Consider the following 18295-nt stretch of genomic DNA (forward strand, 5'->3'; position numbering starts at 1 on the left):
GGCAAATGGAATGTTGACCTTTATCGCAAGGGGGATGGAGTATAAAAGTAGGGAAGTCTTTCTACAACCGCAGAGTACATTGATGAGACTGCATCTGTGTACTGCTTTGGTCTCCTTATTTAAGGACGAACACATTTGCATTGAGGGCAGTCCAGAGAAGGACTGACAGCTGGGATGAAAAGGCTTGACTTATGAGGAATATTTGAGCAAGTCGTGCCTACGCTCACTGGAGTTTAGAAGAACGAGAGGTGGTCTTATTGAAACATATAAGATTCCGAGGGGGCTCAACAGGGTGGATGCTGAGAGGATGTTTCCCCTCCTTGGGGGAATCTAGAGCTAGGGGGCACAGTTTCAGAAGAAGGGGCCTCCCATTTAAGATGGAGATGAGGAGGAATTTCCTCACTGAGGGTCGCATTTGCAATTCTCTTACCCAGCGAGCAGCGGAGGTTGGGCCATTGAGTTTTGATCGACAAGGGAGTCAAGGGTTATGGGGCGGGTGGGGGTGGGTAGGGACAGGAAAAGAAAGTGGCGTTAAGGCCACAATCAGATCAGCCATGATCTTATTGAATGGCAGAACGGACTCGATGGGCTGAATGGCCTACTTCTGCTGCTATTTCTGATGTTCTTATGACCCACTCAAACTTCCCCGGCACCAGAGGGCCGAAAGGAACCAGTGCCCAGTGGGATGGATACAGTCAGTGACTGGGCACAATGACTGGTGACGGTGTGAGGTCCTGTCACCTTGACAATCAGACACTGGTTCCGGTCCCAGCAGGAGGGGATTAACATTTTCATTGAGCAAGATCCATTTTTCGTTTATCCTTTCACGGGATGTGGGCGTCGCCAGCATTTGTTGCCCATCCTTAATTGCCCTTGAACTGAGTGTCTTGCTCGGCCATTTCAGAGGGCAGTTAAGAGTCAACCGCGTTGCTGTGGATCTGGAGTCACATGTAGGCCAGACCGGGTAAGGACGGCAGATTTCCCTCCCTAAAGGGACATTAGTGAACCAGATGGGTTTTTACAGCAATCGATGAACATCGTCATGGGCAACATCACTGAGACTAGCTTTGTAATTCCAGATTTATTAATTGAATTTAAATTCCACCAGCTGCCGTGGTGGGATTTGAACCCATCTCCCCCAGAGCATTAGCCTGGGCCAGTTAACCCTGTGCAAGGGGAAATAACCCTTCCGCCCTCCGCAACACAATTGCAGTTAGATATTGCAGAGTCTGCAGGAAGTCGCCTGTCTCCGTGCTCCCTACCCCTTCACAGAGTCCGACGGCACAGGAGGGGGCCGATCGGCCCATCGTGCCCATGCCAGCTCTTTGAAGGAGCCACCTGGCTAGACCCAGCCCCCTGCTCCTTCCCCAGAGCCCTGCAAGTTGTTCCTGTTCCGGTATTTATCCAATTTCCTTTGGGAAGTTACAATTTGTTCCGCTCCCGCCACCCAGATCACAGCAACCCGCCGTGTAACAACTCTTCACTCAGATAGTTTTGACATTTACCTTAAATTTATGCCTCCCATCCCGCACCCCCCACCCCCCTCCACCCCCGGTGGAGCTTATGTTGAAGTATTGGGTGGGGCGGGGGGATAGGGGGGTGGGTGGTGGTGGTGGTCGGTGGGGGGGGTTGAATGTTCCCGCTCCTGGTTTGCTGCTATTAGCCCTGTCTGTGTATTGGGGCTGGCAAACCCCTTCCCTGCCACCAGGTGCCCCCTACACCAGTATCCCGGTGGGCAGACGGGTCGGCCATTTTACCCTCTGGTTGTCACCAGGCCACCTTCACCTTCTCACCTCCCCCGCCCTCTTTGTTGCTAGGCCCGGGAGAGCCATGTCGCTAACTGAATGACTCACGCCCTCTTCTTAACAGAGTCAAAGAAGCCATGCCTACCTGGGCTTGGAGGAGGGGTGGGGAGGTTGGCGGTGGGGTGGGGGGTGGTGGGGGGTGAAGAGAGGGGTGGTTTCAAGGGTTTGGCTGTGCCTCAGTGAGGATAAGTGGTTGGGTTCAAGGTCAGAGGTCAGGCTCGAAGGTTGGATATCATATTGAAGCTAAGCGGTCAGGTGTAAGGTATGAAGTCAAGTTATAGGGACAAGGTCAGGTTTCAAGGTTGGAAGTCAGGTTGAGGTCAGGTTTGAGACGAGAGGTCAGACTGGAAGAGAGGAGGTCACTTTGAAGGTCAGCGTGGAGTAGGCCGGAGTAAAGCCGCTTTGGGAAAGCTGGGGTGTCCATGGGAGAAAAAGTAACCAAGCTTGTTCACCACTACTGCACCACACTGCCCTCGCTCACCGACCCCCTGCCCCCCACCAGCTTCCTGCCCTCCCCTTCACACAAGATGGACTCATGTAGAGCAACACGGGGCTTGTGAACCTGTAGGACTCTTGAGGGGTGGAAGGTGAGTGCAGCAGGAGGGGAGTGGGTGGGAAGTTAGGATGTAAAACTCGAAAGCTTGCAACTGCTGCTTCCCAATCAGGAAACATCTGGCAACGTGGCCCACATCTGGCACCCTTAAACCACCAAAAATCTACAAACAGGATGGAAGGGACTATAATAGGTGACCTCAAATCATAGAGTCGCTCCCGGCTCACTCCCAAATTAGGCCCCTCTCATTGCTTCAGGCTTGGGCCTGACCAATACACCAAGGGTGTGTACAAGCCAAAGTTGGGATTTGTGGGATTCCGCAATGCGCTGCTTATAATTTACCTCCCAGAACTGTAATTTGGCAAGTCTTTAAATGTAGCTCAAGAGTGTAGATGATCTGCTTACTTTGAGTTATAGGTATACACGCACACACACAGACACACACACAGGCACACAGACACACAGACACACACACAAGCCAGTCGATGCCTTAGGTATACACACACACACAGAATTGAATTGAATTAAACTGCAAGGGGAAGCAAAGAAGTAGAGTTGGTCAGAGCACAGAATGCAACGTTAAATTAAGCCCAGTATACCCTCTTGGGTGGAAGCGAAAGAGCCCACGGTGAGGATTTTGAAGAAGAACAGTTGAATTCTCCCTGGTGTCCCAGGTAATATTTATCCCCCAACTGACATCAATTTTTTAAAAAGCCCAAATGTTCTGGTCATTATTACATTGTGGTCTGTGGAATCTTGCTGTGCTCAGATTGGTGCCCTACATTACAACAGCACCTACACTTCAATGAATACTTCATTGTGAAGCACTTTGGGATGTCCTGAGCTAATGCAAGGAGCTACATGAATTCAAGTTCCTTCTCCCTTTCTCTCCATCTAAAAGGCACAAGTCGGGAGTGTGATGGAATACTCTCCACTTGTGTGGCTGAGTGCAGCTCCCACAACACTTAAGAAGCTTGACACCATCCAAGAAAAAGAAACCCGCTTGACTGGCACCCCCATCCACAAACATTCACTCCCTCCACCGCCAACTTACAGTGGCAGTAGTGTGTACCATCTGCAAGATGCACTGCATGAGCTTGGCACAGGGAGGGGCTTGAAATGCCTTTGCCAGCTGGGCATAGAGGTTCTGGGTTCAACCCCCACCGCACCGCACCCCACCACCACCATCCACCCCCAATCCCCGCTCTCCCCTCTCCACCCACCCCCCCCCACCCCAGTTCAATTTGAGGTGCCAAATTTCAGCTGAGGTTGCGCTGCAATTTGTCTGATTGATCCAGTAGGCGATTCACGGGGCTGATGCTGGTGATTAAAGTGTTAAAATCAGAAGAGCAGGTTGGATTGGAATCCCTTGAGTTCAGGAAGTTGAGGGATGATCTAATCGAGTCACTTAAAGTGATTAACGAATTCAATAGGGGCGATGGTGGGGAACTATTTCCTATTGGGCAGGAATCCACGAACACTCTGAAAATTCGAGCTGGGTCACGGGCTGATGAAATCAGTGAAAGCTTCTTCAGACCAAGATCAGTGGGAATATGGAGCTCTCCCCACCCCCCATCCCCCGGAAAGGCTCCGGGAATCTACTGGAGTTCTCAAAATTGAGATTGTCCGGCCTTTCTCTGTAACAACTCACATTTCCGCAGTGCTTTTCACACAGTTAAGACCTCCCAAGGTGCTTCAAATCATCAAACAGAATATGACACGCTGAGCCACTCACAAAGATGTTGGGGCAGATGATCAAAAGCTTGGTCAAAGGGTTAGGTTTTATGGAGCATCTTAAAGTGAGATGGAGAGAGAGGCGGAGAGGTTCAGGAAGAAAGTTGGGGCCCGGGCAGCTGAAGGCACGGCCGCCAATGTTGGAGCGATTGTTGCTTGACTTGGAGTCAAAAAGGTCAGCGAACAAAATGGGGGGTGATGGGCAAACAGGATTTGCTGTGAGTTAAGGCACAGGGCAGCAGGGTTTTGGGTGACTTCAAGTTTACCGAGGGTAGAATGTGGGAGGCCAGCCAGGGTTGTGTTGGGTCCAGAGGTGACGAAGGCATGGATGAGGATTTCAGCAGCAGATGAGCTGAGGTACAGACACTTTCGGATGATGTTGTGCAAGTAACATTCGTGCCACACAAGTGCCAGACAATGACCATCTCCAGTAAGAGAGAATCTAACCATCGCCCCTTAACGTTCAATGGCATTACCATCACTGAATCCCCCACTATCAACATCTTGGGGGTTACCATCGACCAGAAACTGAACTGGACCAGCCATACAAATACTGTGGCTACAAGAGCAGTTCAGAGGCTAGGAATCCTGCAGCTAGTAACTCACCTCCTGACTCCCCAAAGCCTGTCGACCATCCACAAGGCACAAGTCAGGAGTGTGATGGAATGCTCTCTGCTTGCCTGGATTAGTGCAGCTCCAACAACGCTCAAGAAGCTTGACACCATCCAGGACAAAGCAGCCTGCTTGATTGGCACCACATCCACAAACATTCACTCCCTCCACCACCGATGCACAGTAGCAGCAGTGTGTACCTTTTACAAGGCGCACTGCAGGAATTCGCCAAGGCTCCTCAGACAGCACCTTCCAAACCCACGGCCACTACCATCTAGAAGGACAAGGGCAGCAGATAGATGGGAACACCACCACCTGGAAGTTCCCCTCCAAGCCACTCACCATCCTGACTTGGAAATATATCGCCGTTCCTTCACTGTCGCTGGGTCAAAATCCTGGAACTCCCTCCCTAACAGCACTGTGGGTGTACCTACACCACATAGACTGCAGCGGCTCAAGTTAATCGGTAAGTTGCCAGGAGGTGGTCCCGGCTGGTTTTGCGTGGGAGGGTAGCTGGGAGGGTTGCCGCAGCCCCAGGTTATTTTGTGCTGGGCTCTGAAGAGCCTTGCCCACTCGGAGTAAGGCCCCGACCACCTGCTGCGGCCCAATATTTGACGGCCGGAGGCCCTGTTTACCTCAAAGGGGCCCCAAAATACCAGTTAAAAAGAAACAGGCAAAGCTCCGGGCACCCGGCGGCAGGACCCTTTCCTAAAGGAGCTAGCCGCGTCTGTGTTGCCCTGTAACCGTCGCGGGTAACCGTAGGCCGGGCCAGCTAGGGTTGAGCCTGCGGCGAGGAGAGCCGTCTTTCCTACAAGCTCTTCAGTTTTAATGGCTGCCTCTTCCTGCCACAATTTAATCCCAAGAAAGGCCACAGCTAGAGTACTGCGTACAGCTCTGGAATCTGCATTATAGGAAGGATGTGATTGCACTAGAGAGAGTGCAGAGGAGATTTACCAGGATGTTGCCTGGGCTGGAGAGTTTTAGTTATGAGGAGAGATTGGATAGACTGGAGTTATTTTCCTTGGAGCAGAGGTGATTGAGGGGGGACATGATTGAGGTGTACAATATTATGTGGGGCATAGATAGGGTAGACAGGAAGGAACTTTTCCCCTTGTGGAGGGATCAATAACCAGGGGGCATAGATTTAAGGTAAGGGGCAGGAGGTTTAGAGGGGATGTGAGGAAGAATGTTTTCACCCAGAGGGTGGTGGGAATCTGGAACTCACTGCCCGAAAGGGTGGTAGAGGCATTTAAGAAGTATTTGGATGTGCACTTGCGATGCCCTGGCATGCAAGGCTCTGGGCCTAGTGCTGGAAAATGCGATTAGAATAGTTAAGTACTTGTTTGACCGGTGCAGACTTGATGGGCCGAAGGGCCTTTTTCTGTGCTGTAGACCTCTATAACTCTATGACTCTAAGACGCTCCCGGGGTTAAATCTTCCCACTGCAAATCTTCCCCCTTTCAACCCTCACCAACCTCCCCGAAAACAAAGAAAGAATTCTGAAGAAAGGAAGGGAGCCAGGAATACCGGGAGAGAGAGCTTTCGGAATTCCAGAGGAATTCTCCGTGTTGCCTGAGGCTCTGACTCCAAGGCATTTATGACTCTCAGGCTTGACATTCCGGACTGCAATAGTTGAACCTTTGACCCAGCTGAACTGGGCCCGGCTTTGCAGCAGTGTGTGTGTGTGTGTGCAGGCTCCTTGTTATCTTTACAGAGGGACACCAGCTGATCAAACACACCACAGGAGATCGAGGTGGGAATGAGGGTGGTGGGGGGGTGGTGGGGGGGGGGGGGGGGGGGGCGGTGGGCGGGTGGTGCGGTGATGGGAAGTGGGGTGGGGGAGGGGATCTCGCACATACCCTCAAGCTGACGTCCACCCACCCGGCTTTGAGAGCAGGCCGTGGCAGCAGTAACATATCTTAGCTCTCTGAAATTACTGTCAACAAGAGGATTAAATTACTTCAGAACAAGGGATTAACCTCTCCGCTAACCTATCATCGAAGCAGTGCCATGGAACATAAGGATATAAGAAATAGGAACAGAAGTAGACCATTCGGCCCCTCGAGCCTGCTCCACCATTCGATAAGATCATGGATCTTATTGGATCGATTTTCAAATTGCCATCAACCCCCGATAACCTTTGATTCCCTTGCCTAACAAGAATCTATCTACCTCTGCCTTAAAAATATTCAGTGACCCCGCCTCCACCACCTTCTGAGGCAGAGAGTTCCAAAGTCGCACAATCTTCTGAGAGAAAAAAAATTCTCCTCATTTCTGTCCCATAAGGGCGACCCCTAATTTTAAAACAGTGTCCACTAGTTCTGGACTCACCCACAAGAGGAAACATCCTTTCCACGTCCACCTTGTCAAGGCCGTTCAGGATCTGGTATACTTCAATCAAGTCACCCCTCACTCTTCTAAACTCCAGTGGAAACAACCCCAGTCTGTCCAACCTTTTCTCATAAGACAACCCACTCATTCTAGGTATCAATCTCGTAAACCTCCTCTGAACTGCCTCCAACGCATTTACATCCTTCCTCAAATAAGGAACGCAAGAGGAGATCATTCAGCTTCAGTGCCCATGAATGGAAGAGGGTGTAATGATGACTCTCTCCCCATGCCTGGTAGCTCCCATCGGATTGCCACTCGGGTGTAGGGGCGAGAGATCACCACACCCCTGTCGTTCCGATATCAGGCGTCGTCCAGGGTCAGAGGAGGCTCTGCCATTCCGACGCCGTGTGCCACCGTGTTCCTGGGTGCCCATGGCTGTGGCAATCTCGGATGTTCTACGCCACGTTGTGAGTGACACCTTCCCGCGTTCCAGCCGAGAACAACATCGTGCGCTGGCGAAGGTGCAGCGTTGGCCCACGGGGATCCACCCTCAGCCCAAGGCAGTCAGCCACCCTGGCTGCCGCAGGTAACGATTGTGCAGCCGGGGGCGGGCGTACATGGGGGCACGGGCAGCCGCAGGGCTGCCAAAGGGACAAACGTCCTCGGCCCAGGCTGCCTGGTCCCGAGGGAAGGAGAGTCAATGGGCGTCTCTTAATGGTCAAGCAGCCTGCGAGAGGCAATATCCAGGATGGATGGCCGACTGCTGTTCCTAGTTTGTACACCCGTACATGTGAAGTAGATGTCCCTTCCGAAACCATGTGGCGGCTGCTCTGATGATGTCTCGCGCTGGTGGTAGACGCGGAGGATTTGACTCACAGGAACCATTCCCTGAAATGACTCATGTAAACCTGATCCCCAATGGAATTGGGTTAAGGTTTCCAGCGATGTGCCGGATCCCCAGATGCCGGGTACGGGATGATGAGTTAACAATGTGGCTCTGTTTGTTCCTGTCCTGTGTTTTGTATGCTTTACGATGGATCAGATGATGTGATTATGGGTAAACATCTCTGGACAATTCGAACGACTAACCTGAACCAGCTGTGTCTCTTTGTTGGTGTGATTTCCTATGGATGGTTGACGTCTAGGGCACAAGGCCACATGTTGCAAGGTCAGTCCTGCTCCTCCACATAGACAAGGCATTGCACGTGGATGGGGGCACTTCTGGAGGTACTTACAATGTGGACGAGCGATGTAAAAACTTGGAATGGATGCCCATGTGATGCTGCAAAACAGTGTGCTATAAATCCAAAATCAGCAGGAATTATTTACCTACAGAGTGGTTATAACGTGGAACCCACATCTGTAAGTCCTGCACTTCTGACAGTGCAGCACTCCCTTAGCACTGTCCTTCTGACATTGCAGCACTCCCTCTACTGACCCTCTGACAGTGCAGCACTCCCTCAGTACTGACCCTCTGACAGTATATCACTCCCTGAGTACTGACCCTCTGACAGTGTAGCACTCCCTCAGAACTGATCCTCTGACAGTGCAGCACTCCCTCAGTACTGACCCTCTGACAGTGCAGCACTCCCTCCGTACTATCCTTCTGACAGTACAGCACTCCCTCATACTGACCCTCTTGACAGTGCAGCACTCCCTCCGTACTATCCTTCTGACAGTGCAGCACTCCCTCTACTGACCCTCTGACAATGCCGCACTCCCTCAGAACTGATCCTCTGACAGTGCAGTACTTCCTCTACTCACCCTCTGACAGTGCCACATTCCCTCAGAACTGATCCTCTAACAGTGCAGCACTTCCTCAGTACTGATCCTCTGACAGTGCAGCACTTCCTCAGTACTGATCCTCTGACAGTGCAGCATTCCCTCAGTACTGACCCTCTGACAGTATATCACTCCCTGAGTACTGACCCTCTGTCAGTGCCGCACTCCCTCAGAACTGATCCTCTGACAGTGCAGCACTTCCTCAGAACTGATCCTCTGACAGTGTAACACTTCCTCAGTACTGACCCTCTGACAGTGCAGCACTCCCACAGTACTGACCCTCTGACAGTGCAGCACTCCCTCAGTACTGACCCTCTGACAGTGCAGCACTCCCTCAGTACTGATCCTCTGACAGTGTAGCACTCCCACAGTACTGATCCTCTGACAGTGCAGCACTCCCACAGTACTGACCCTCTGACAGTGTAGCACTCCCACAGTACTGATCCTCTGACAGTGCAGCACTCCCACAGTACTGATCCTCTGACAGTGCAGCACTCCCACAGTACTGACCCTCTGACAGTGTAGCACTCTCACAGTACTGATCCTCTGACAGTGCAGCACTCCCACAGTACTGATCCTCTGACAGTGCAGCACTCCCACAGTACTGACCCTCTGACAGTGTAGCACTCCCACAGTACTGACCCTCTGACAGTGCAGCACTCCCACAGTACTGACCCTCTGACAGTGCAGCACTCCCTCAGTACTGACCCTCTGACAGTGCAGCACTCCCACAGTACTGACCCTCTGACAGTGCAGCACTCCCACAGTACTGACCCTCTGACAGTGTAGCACTCCCACAGTACTGACCCTCTGACAGTGCAGCACTCCCACAGTACTGACCCTCTGACAGTGCAGCACTCCCACAGTACTGACCCTCTGACAGTGTAGCACTCCCACAGTACTGACTCTCTGACAGTGTAGCACTCCCACAGTACTGACCCTCTGACAGTGCAGCACTCCCTCAGTACTGACCCTCTGACAATGCAGCACTCCCACAGTACACTAGCAGGAGTGTCATTCCTCACTTTTTAGGTCCTACTAAAGGTCCTCAGAATTGCCCAATCCCACCCTAGCCTCTCCCCACTAACCCTGTGCTCCACCTTGTTACGACCAGTCCCCGAGCGAGGTCCCCCAAATTTGTTATGATCCCAGACGTGATACCCCGAATTGTTAACTTCGCGAATGGGACCCCAATTTCGTTATGCTCCCAGGTGAGGAGGAACGAACGGGCTCCCCTTCCTTATTCAACCCACTCGGCTGGTCGCAACAAGTTTATTTTAAAAAGGGTCCCTCCCCTCGTGGAAACCTTTTCCCCGTCCAAATGTCATTATGTTTTAGAAGGAGCCAATTGAACCCGGCTTTCTTGAGCCAAAGAAAGAGTAAGTTTATTAGTCACTAAAACCCCAAGAAAAAAATAATAAAAATGCAATACACATGCACACAGATCAAAAATGAGAAGGTGAATCCAAAGGTAAAAGCTGAGTTAGCCTTTGGCCTGCCGGTGAGGAATAGATGGCGAAATGTTACGGCTGTTAAGTTGGGTGATTCCGCTACCGCTGACTTTGGCAGTTGAGCAGTTGGTATGGAGACACTTGGTTCTGCAGGCTAGCTGAAGGAGCTGCCCCATTTCCTTTTTGACTGTGGCTTTGCTGACTTGCCTCCAGCCTAAGGGAGAGAGATTGACTTATACCTGCAAGCTGCAGTTGATATCCTTCTGCTGTGACCTTCACAGCACCCACTAGCACACCAGAACTAGCACACACAAATCGGGTTTGCAGCGGGCTTTTTTCACCCCTTTCCTTGTATATTCATGGAAGGAAAAAACAAACATGTCTTTTGACCAGAATCTGCTTTCTTTCGACTCAGGTCATTTCACATTCTGAGCTATAATTCAACAGGAGTGCGTTCTGCTGAAATGTGGTAATCAGTCTCCATTGTCTCTGCAAACACAGGAGATTAAAGTTCAGTCTTTTGCATTTCAACTCTCCCTTTCAAGTGTCTCTGTCAGAAGTTGTCCTTAAGACCTTTTCAGGTGTGACACTCCAGGACTTCTCTTGACCAGTTGGTCAAATGTAACCCACATAGGAATTTTCAAGAAAGTGGTTACTTCGCAGTCTCAGCCAACTTTTACTTATATGTCCTTTTTAAAAAATGCTGATCCACTGTCATGACAACCTGTCCTTGGGAATGTTTGAAGGGACAGTACAGAGGGAGCTTTACTCTGTATCTAATCCGTGCTGTACCTGCCCTGGGAGTGTTTGATGGAGACAGTGTAGAGGGAGCTTTACTCTATCTAACCCATGCTGTCCCCGTCCTGGGAGTGTTTGATGGAGACAGTGTAGTGGGAGCTTTACTCTGTATCTAACCCGTGCTGTACCTGTCCTGGGAGTGTTTGATGGGGACAGTGTAGAGGGAGTTTTACTCTGTATCTAACCCGTGCTGTACCTGCCCTGGGAGTGTTTGATGGGGACAGTGTAGAGGGAGCTTTACTCTGTATCTAACCCTGTGCTGTACCTGTCCTGGGAGTGTTTGATGGAGACAGTGTAGAGGGAGCTTTACTCTGTATCTAACCCGTGCTGTACCTGTCCTGGGAGTGTTTGATGGGGACAGCGTAGAGGGAGATTTACTCTGTATTTAACCCTGTGCTGTACCTGTCCTGGGGATGTTTGATGGGACAGTGTAGAGGGAGCTTTACTCTGTATCTAACCCCATGCTGTACCTGTCCTGGGAGTATTTGATGGGACAGTGTAGAGGGAGCTTTACTCTGTATCTAACCCCGTGCTGTACCTGTCCTGGGAGTGTTTGATGGGACAGTGTAGAGGGAGCTTTACTCTGTATCTAACCCATGCTGTCCCCGTCCTGGGAGTGTTTGATGGGACAGTGTAGAGGGAGCTTTACTCTGTATCTAACCCCGTGCTGTACCTGTCCTGGGAGTGTTTGATGGGGTCAGCGGAAACCCAATTTTAACCACTGTCCTGTTTTCACCTGTGGTAGAATGGAAATGAGGCAGTTTTAACTTATCCCCCTCATTGAATTCCATCTCACAGTCAATGCTGCTGTTTAGCTGCCCCTTCAGTGACTGAAACTTCTGCCACTCCCGGCCTGGAATCTGTGGGAGATTGTTTTCCCGGATTGGAGTGAGCTCCTGATCAGGCGAGAACAACGACAGTTCAGTTTTCCCTTCGGCTCCAGGACATGTCACTGACTCAGGCAATTTTAGCCACCCACCTGCCTGGTTTGCATCAGGTGGATTCGCTTAAAGTCACAGCCCCACCGATCCTCACCCACCTCCCCCACCTCACCCCAGGAGTTAGAAGTGGAACAGTGTTTCCTACCGGTTCACAATCTTCAACAGCGTATAAAAGACCCTGCATTTCCACACAGTTCCTGCCGTCATACGTATCCCTGAACTCTCCCCTATCAGTCTTCACGCCTGCATTCACAATTGAACCCCTCCTCTATGTAATCATGTCACGCTGCAGTTCCACCCTCCCACCAGTGGCGACATTATGGTGCCTTATCAGCTCAGTTTTGCCTCACCCAGCTCCTCCCCCTTGCTTCAACCAACTCTCCAGAGGAACTGTTTTCACCGAATGTCACATTTGGGATGGGATGGAAGGCTGGATTGGAACCCCACCCAACGTTTGTACCACAAGAATCGTTGAACAGTCACAGCGCCGAAGGAGACCATTCAACCCATTCTAAGCATGCCAACTCTCTGCCAGAGCAACTCAGCCAGTCCCACTACCGTACCTTCTCCCGAGGTAGCCCCGCGAATGTTTCTTTCACTTCCTATTGTTCTTCAATAGGCGTTTTGAAAGTCACGACTGAATCCACCATCGCCACACGCAGTGCATTCCAGACCCTAAACGCACTGCGTAAAATGCCCTCAAGTTCCTGGTGTTGCTTCTTTTGCCAATCACTTTAAAGCTTCTCAATCCTGCTGCCAACATGAACACCTTCTCCCTATTTACTCTGACCAGATCCCCGGGGATTTTGGACACTTCCCTCAAACCTACTCCTCATCTTCCCTTTTCCCAAGGTAGAATTGGCCCAGCTTCTCCAATCTATCCACATAGTTTAAGTTCCTTGTTCCTGGGACCAGTCTTGTTAATCTTTTCTACACCCTCTCTAAAGCCCCCACATGCTTCCTAAAGTGCGGTGCCCGGTGCTGGACACAGGACACCAGCTGAGGCTGACCCCGGTGTTTCCCCAAAATGGGTGGAAAGCTAACGTTGGTCCTGGTCCCACCAGCTCCCTTGCGGGCGGGTTCGGTTAAAATAACACTTTCAGTTCCCTGACTCCCGCATTATGCATTCTTTAAGATGGTACACGTGACCCTGAAGTGTGGGCTGAATTAGATCTACAGCCAGGCTTGATGACCGATCACCCCTCATCTTTTGTACTTTAACCCTGCTTCACATGAGGATGGCACTGGGCCTTGATCTACGAGAGGTCCCTGCTTCACATGAAGATGGCTCTGGGCCTTGATCCATGAGAGGTCCCTGCTTTACATGATGATGGTACTGGGCTTTGATCTGTGAGGGTTCCCTGCTTTACACGATCCCCTGGGGCAAGGTTGATGGGGGCAGTGGGGGGGGTGGGTGAGCAGTGTGGGGGCGGGGGTGACGATAAACGAGCAATTATTGTAAAGGAATCCATTTTCAGTTTTTCAGGAAGACATAGTGCTCTATGTCAGTGGCATAGTAATGCCGAAGCCCACAGTAACATGAAGGCCCAGGCTAATGCTCTGCAGACTTGGGTTCAAATCCCATCACAGAAGCTGGTGGAATCTGAATTCAATGAATAAATCTGGAATCTAAGAATAGTCTCAGTAATGGTGACCATGACAACTACCATTGATTCTTGTAAAAGCCCATCGGGTTCATAATGCCCTTTAGGGAAGGAAATGTGCCATGCTTACCCAGTCTGACCTACATGTGACTCCAGACCCACGGTAATATGGTTGGCGCTTAACTGCCCCCCTGAAATGGCCAAGCAAGCCACTCAGTTCAAGGGCATTTAGGGATGGGTAACAAATGCTGACTTTGCCAGCGATGCCCACAACCCATGAAAGAACAAAGCAAAAATACAAACCTTGCACAGATCCCTACTTCCCTGAGAAAATGGGGTACGGTGTAAAACAGGCTGAGCATCTACCACCTCTATTAAAAATTTCCCCCTGTATCAGCTGGACTGGAAGCTGCTTCCTTTACAGGCAGAGAGTTCTCTGATCATTCCATAGCTTTAACGAATTTCAGAGCGAGACGTGGGCCGGCAAAGATGACCTCTGACCCTCCCCGCACCCAGTGTCCACATGGGCCCGGTGGTTCAGCTCAGACACCTGCTGTGACCAATGAAGGGAAGCGATTTCAACCAGGGAGCGAATGTCTCCAAAATTAACTAACAAACCCTGATCACTCCTCCATTTCCCACGTGAGCGGGTGCACTGTCAGAGAGTCAGTACTGAGGGAGTGCTGCACTGTCAGAGAGTCAGTACTGAGGGAATGCTGCACTGTCAGAGGGGCAGTACTGAGGGACTGCTGCACTGTCAGAGGGTCAGTACTGAGGGACTGCTGCACTGTCAGAGGGTCAGTACTTAGGGAGTGCCGCACTGTCAGAGAGTCAGTGCTGAGGGAGTGCTGCACTGTCAGAGAGTCAGTGCTGAGGGAGTGCTACACTATCAGAGGGTCAGTACTGAGGGACTGCTGCACTGTCAGAGGGTCAGTACTGAGGGAGTGCTGCACTGTCAGGGAGTCAGTGCTGAGGGAGTGCTGCACTGTCAGGGAGTCAGTAGTGAGGGTGTGCCGCACTGTCAGAGAGTCAGTTGTGAGGGAGTGCCGCACTGTCAGAGAGTCAGTGCTGAGGGAGTGCAGCACTGTCAGAGAGTCAGTGCTGAGGCAGTGCTGCACTGTCAGAGAGTCAGTAGTGAGGGTGTGCTGCACTGTCAGAGGGTCAGTACTGAGGGAGTGCCGCACTGTCAGTGAGTCAGTGCTGAGGGAGTGCCGCACTGTCAGAGAGTCAGTGCTGAGGGCGTGCTGCACTGTCAGAGAGTCAGTGCTGAGGGAATGCCGCACTGTCAGAGGGTCAGTACTGAGGCAGTGCTGCACTGTCAGGGAGTCAGTAGTGAAGGAGTGTTGCACTGTCAGAGGGTCAATGCTGAGGGAGTGCTGCACTGTCAGAGGGTCAATGCTGAGGGAGTACTGTTTCTCTGACAGTGCAGCACTCCCTCAGTTCTGCCAGGGAGTCAGTACTGAGGGAGTGCTGCACTGTCGGAGGGTCTGATGCTTTCCTATCCCCCCACTGATAGTAATTAAAATCACCTCTGCTTTGTGTATTAGCCAAGTGGAAGGCTAGAATTGGTCGATTTATTTCAAGTTGAGTGCTGGATTCAGTCTCTATCGCTGAAAGGGGACATGAAGTATGGCGTTTCTGGGAGACCTTGGGAATGTTCTGATCTCAGACACATTTCCCAATCATCCCTTTAGTTTCAGTCTGTTCAGACAGTCCTTGGGGAGAAGGAGGGTTGTGTGTGTGTGTGTGTGTGGCTGTGGGGGTGGTGGGGAGGGGGTTGCTGTGGCAAAGGGAAAGAGTAGAAACAGACTCTGCTCGGAGGTTACATCTGGCAGCAAGCAGGGCCTGCGAATCTACTCAGTTCCTCCAGCGGAATGAATCTCTCTAATCCCCGGCCCTTAGCTGGGCTGGCAGGGATGTGTCCGCCCATTGCAGGAACGAGCTTTACAGGGCCCCTGTGATTGCAATGTGAGAGAGGGAGGGAGAGAGAGAGAGAGAGAGAGGGTCAGGAAAGTGGCAGGTGCAAAATTGTGTTTTCACACTTAGGAATACGAGTGAGAGAGAGGGAAAAGAACCATTTGTCACTGAAGGCATGCAGCACACTGCACAGAAATGCTCTCACTGAAAGTAATACAACCAGAGGGCAGAATGGGAACATGTCGCCCCACTATCTCCTCCTCTGGGAGCGCTTTTCCTGCCAGGAGTTGCCCTCCACACGTTCACTGCTGGACGAAGGGGGACCTCGTCTCCGTCCCAGGTTTTCTCACCTGACTGACGGTGTCGGAGGCGCGGAGCAGAAACAGGCCATTCGGCCCGTTCGCTCCCTCACTGCCGCCGGGTCAAACTCCCTCCCTGACATTGGGTGCGTCTGCACCACGTGGACTGCAGCGGTTCAAGCTGGTGTCTCACCACCACCCTCTCAAGGGGTGGGCAATAAATACTGGCCCAGGCAACATCCACACCCCGTGAAAGAGGAAAAAAATAAATTTGGTCCCTCTCCACAAGCCTCCCCCCCACCGCCTCCCCATCTCCCTTCATCTCATCCTATCAGATTAACCTTCCAACCCTTTATCCCCAGTGTATTTATCTAGCTCTCCCTTCATTGTATATGTGCTAAACCCCTCAACAACTCCACGAGGTAGCGTGAATGGGAGAATTGTTACAACCCATCCCCCGCCAGGTGAGGTTTCCCAATGTTATTGATGCAGGCGAGACCCTTCAATTTGTTAACGCCTGGCTGGAACCCCTCCCTCCAAATTGTTTTGCCCCGGGTAACGAGGGATGAACTGGGTTCCTGCCTTTATTCAGCACCCCGCCCCCACCTCCGTTGGTCGCAACAAGATTTAATCTAAAAAGGATCCCTTTCACGGATACCTTTTTCCCAGGCCCAATCGTTCTGATTTTGAAGGAGCTAATTTGATCAGACTTTCCTAAGTTAAAAGTAAGAGTAAGTTTATTAACTACTAAAGGCAAGAAAGGATAAAACACCTGCACATATGGTCATACAGGTTAAAAGTGAGAATTTAGCTTGAAGCAAGTGAATACATGTGTGTATATTGTTATGAAAGGTATAATCATTTTCAGAATATTTTTCTGGTTTGTTGTAAAGTAGCTTTACGGGTGTAAGTATAGTTGGGTCTGTGAAGTGGGTATTGTGTTAACTTGTTGGTTTTGTTTTAAAGCTAAAATCTATATTGGATTGTTGCCTTAAAGTGGGTGTGTAACTGGGAGTCAGATTAATTAGGAATTTTAGGAGTTGCCATAGTATTAAGCAATTGTAGTCTTATCTGTGCTTGAAATATTTTATTTTGTTAATAAACATTTTAATTTATTTTTAAAAATCTCTAAAGGTCTTAGTGATCTCTTTACTTCTGAATTCAGTGCACACATCTTCTCGTGATAGGTACAAATTACAAAACCGTCGTGATGGTACAAGTTTCCCTTGTGGACATGGTCTGCCTGGCACACATCATCTGCCACATCATAACAATATTTTAAAAAAGGTAAATGGAACAGTTTTTGATTCATGAGGAGTAGGTGATTGAGCGATGCGGCCATTGTGATTCAAGATTCCAGTAGAATTGATTCCGGTACACGAAAAGTCAGAATCCAGGTTCCAGTAGAGTTGACTCCAGCAGACGAATAGTCAGTTTTGAGGTTCCAGCAGTGTTGAATTTGGTGGCAAGGGAGACGGTTTCGAGGATCCAGTAGAGTTGACTCTGGTAGATGAATAGTTGGTTTCGAGTTTCCAGTAGTGCTGAATTCGGTAGAGAAGGCGAGAGATCAGGATACCTGCAAAATGGTGATTTTCAGGGGTGCTGTGTCAAACTTCCAGCACTTGCTCTCTCGGAACACCCACCAACAGACAGACACTGGGGCGGCCTCTCAGCTCGCTTTTAACCCCCTCTTTTGTATATTCCAAGTGGGAAGTGAATTCACAAATCTGTCTGGGCATTGCTCACAGGGTTTCTTGATGAGATGATACCCATCTCCCATTATGTCCCATTGTCTCTATTGGAGGGAGCAACTAGGTTCTGGATGTCTTTAGAAGTACCTTGTCTGGCAACATGATGGGGTTCCATTACCTCTTAATGACTCACCCTGCCACATTCCAGCCAGTGGCTTGTGTGCATTTTAAAAACTCAGGTCTTACTTTTAAAGTCCGGATGCAATTCGGTTTTTCCTTCATTATCATGGCAGAATATAGCATGGCTCTCCTGTGCTTGCCGAGGTATGGAATACAAGAGCAGGGGGGTTATGCGTTGGTGAGATCACATCTGGAGTACGGTATATGGTTTTGCTCCCCTTAATTATGAAAGGATCTAATTGAATTAAAAGCCACTCAGAGAACATTCATTCGGCTGATTCCTGGGATGGGGGGAGTTATCTTACAAGGAGAGGTTGGACAGGCTGGGCCTGCATCCATTGGAGTTTAGAAGAATGAGAGGTGATCTTATGGAAACATAGAAGATCCTGAGGGCGGGCACTGAGAGGCTGTTTCCTCTTGCGGGAGAGATTAGAACACCGTTTAAAAATAAGAGATTCCCCCAATTGATGTTTTGAGTCCGTATGACCCTTCATCAGAACTAAGGCATATAGAAATGAGATGAAATATAAGCTGGTAGAAGGGGGTGGGACAGGTAGAGCTGGATAGGGGGCCAATGATAGGTGGAGGCCAAGAAGA

Source organism: Cetorhinus maximus, chromosome 21 (genome assembly GCF_964194155.1).
Source record: "Cetorhinus maximus chromosome 21, sCetMax3.hap1.1, whole genome shotgun sequence".
Lineage (NCBI taxonomy): Eukaryota > Metazoa > Chordata > Chondrichthyes > Lamniformes > Cetorhinidae > Cetorhinus > Cetorhinus maximus.